Source organism: Cydia pomonella, chromosome 6 (assembly GCF_033807575.1).
Source record: "Cydia pomonella isolate Wapato2018A chromosome 6, ilCydPomo1, whole genome shotgun sequence".
Classification (NCBI taxonomy): domain Eukaryota; kingdom Metazoa; phylum Arthropoda; class Insecta; order Lepidoptera; family Tortricidae; genus Cydia; species Cydia pomonella.
Window position 1 is genome coordinate 10,471,464 of NC_084708.1, and position 3,002 is coordinate 10,474,465.

Below are 3,002 nucleotides of genomic sequence, written 5' to 3' on the forward strand. Positions count from 1 at the left end.
CATTACGAGTTTTTATTTGTACACTATATTTGCCATACGATACAATCAAGGCTAGGCCCTTTGTTTTCAAAAAATAAATTCAAGAAACACCGTTAGCATAGATAAATATGTTATAGTTATACTGGTAATCCATAAATTCGGTCATTGGCATATCTTGGAAACATCAGTTATGTTGATAATTTGAATGATATTCCACAAATTGCGTTATTCGGACAATAGACTGGATAATCAAATTGCGCGTTTTAAAATAATATGTTGATCAACTGATTATAGTTCTGGAGGCGTATTATGATTGTAATAACAGGTTATGTATATCCATGACGTTATGTACCTAAGGTGGAGTGAGCTGCCACTTTTTTGCAATACTTAATTGAACCTTATCACCAGGCCAGAAGTGTTTGTACCAGACTAGACAAAACGGTCCACTTGAAATGGCAAAACTAGAGCCCTGTGTCTCAGTCGCACATGTTGCCAATGTTAAAAAGATACTAATCAATATTATACTATTGAACCTATTCTAACTTCTTATACTATTTTAGTGCTATTTATATTACGGTTCTGATAATTTTTAAGTAATTTGTAAATAATTATGATGTTAATATTATTTACTGATTAAACCAAGTATGTGCACAAAAAAAACATAAAATGTAGTATGGTAGACATTGTAGTAACTTTAGATAATAATTAGTATCACCAACTTGATGATATATTTCAAAATACTTGAATGAAAAATCTCGTAAAAAATGTGTAAAGGGTTGTGGGAGTGAAAGCTTTGCAAATTATGGAATATCGTTTCACAGATAATCCACAATTAGTCAATTTTACGATAAGAATATAAGACAATATTGTCAAACTCATTAGGGTGACTATGATGTCGGCACGATGTGAATCGGCCTTCTTACGAAATTTTTATTAAGTCAATGTAAGTTTATCTAATTAGGTATGTCTTTATATTTAATGCCATACCGCGATCAAATTTCATTATTTTACCTTTGGCCAGGATCTGCCAAACTATATATTCCAAGTTATCCTAATATCCCCAACATATGATTTTAACCCTAATTAGAACGAGATACAAGGCTCTAGTTTAACTTCTCATGTGGACACAATTTTCAATCAAACGGCTCAATCTGTACATATGTTCTTCAACCAGAAACGTCACTTATGACACTGATTGATGATGTCCATAACAAATCCAGATCAAATTCATTACCTGTTATTACAATCGGAATACGCTTTCTAGTCATTGAGTTAAAACTAATTAATTGAACGCGTACCAAATAAAACGTAAAATAATATTGGATTCTGAGCCAAAAACATATCAACAGATAATTTAGTTTAGATTGGTAGTTAAAAACATTCACTGTAAGAGCGCGAACCAGCACCACCACAAAATAGGTTTTAATTATTACATTATTGTAGACATTCATCAATATTTTAATAAATTACTAGATCTATAGAATGTCTAATAGTATTTTGAAAACCATTTGGAACCGCTTCCAAAAGCTCGATTTTGAAAATTATCTCAGTTTTACGGTATTTATTCTTACCTACATTAAAATTATGCGTCATGTAGTATTTAAGAACTAACAAAATAAACGTCACAGGATGTTTGATTATAAAACTTTTTTTAAAATAAAAGCAATATTAGAAATATTTTGACACGAAACCGATATAGAATAAAAAATCATGAATATATACGGTTTATCATTGCAAAAAAGCAAAAACCTATTATTTAACTGTACAGAAATACAAAAATGTTGGGTTACAGGTGAAGTAAAAGTGACGTCACAAAGTTTGTGAATCCTCTCCCTCTTGTCACAACATGTCAATTTTCTTGACCCCTTCCCTCTCCCTAAACGTGTGACGTAATTAATGGATGACCCCTTAGGATGTGCGGGTAAGATCACTATTAAAACCTGCAGGAGGTTATTTAATCTGAGAAGAAGGCATTCAGTGCCGGATTAAGAAATTTTGATGCCCTAAGCATTTCTAGATCTTGGTGCCCCCTCTGCCTAGGCTCATCCAGATTACATTGACAACATTGTTTTTTTTTTTGGTATACTATGTGGTCTATGTGACGTTCATTTAGTAGATTAAGTAGGAAAGCGGACCCTGGCGCTAGGCCGGGAAAACGCTAGGTTGAAGAAGATACTAAGTGACATTCATGGTCGCATTACTGCTGCAATTTGTATATTCAATCCATTACTTATTTTATCAAGGAAATTGACAGTGCTGCAGCAGTAACGTTGCAACAGTAATGCTGGTGCAGTCGCCATCCTAATGTCACCTTCATCAAACTGCGTGAACTAAATGACTGAAATTACCTAATCTATGATTGTGTACTTGCGTTTCCGTCTAACTATGTGATTAAAACTGCTTTGGTTCACTTCACAAATAAACCCTAGAAGTAACATGACCAAAAGTAACCCGAAAGTTACATAAGGACTGAGGCCCTGAGGCAATTATAAATTCGTACGTGCGACATCCAGACAACACGTCGAACGTGGTTCGCGGTTGACCCTCAGTTGTTTCTACCGTGGCGGACTGTCGTGCGAGGCCGAAGGCCGAACTGCAGGATAGCAGTGCTTGGAATTGAACCAATGGTGGCAATAGTCAAAAACGAATCCAACGGCCATGCTCTTCATAAGGTTGAAGATCCGGAGTGCCCACTTCGCGCTTCCGAGCAAGACTTAAAGGCGGAGTTGCGAGAGAGCTGGGTTTTGTAACTGACTGAAAAAAATACCCAGTGTAAGCGAGGACTAAGGCCGAGCTCCACACAGGGTTGAAAAGAGAGCTTTTCTGAGAAGCGCATTCATGTGAGGCCAAAGGTCGAGCTTCAGCAGGGCCGAGCTCTGGCAAGAATCTATGGCCAAGTGTTTTAAAAAGTAAGTCGAAAGCTGAGCTCTTCATAAGGCTGAAAGCGCGGTCCGATCGGCGCTTTTACGTATGAGGCCAAAGGCCACGCTGCAAGAAAGCGGAACTTGGAATTGACAAATTGT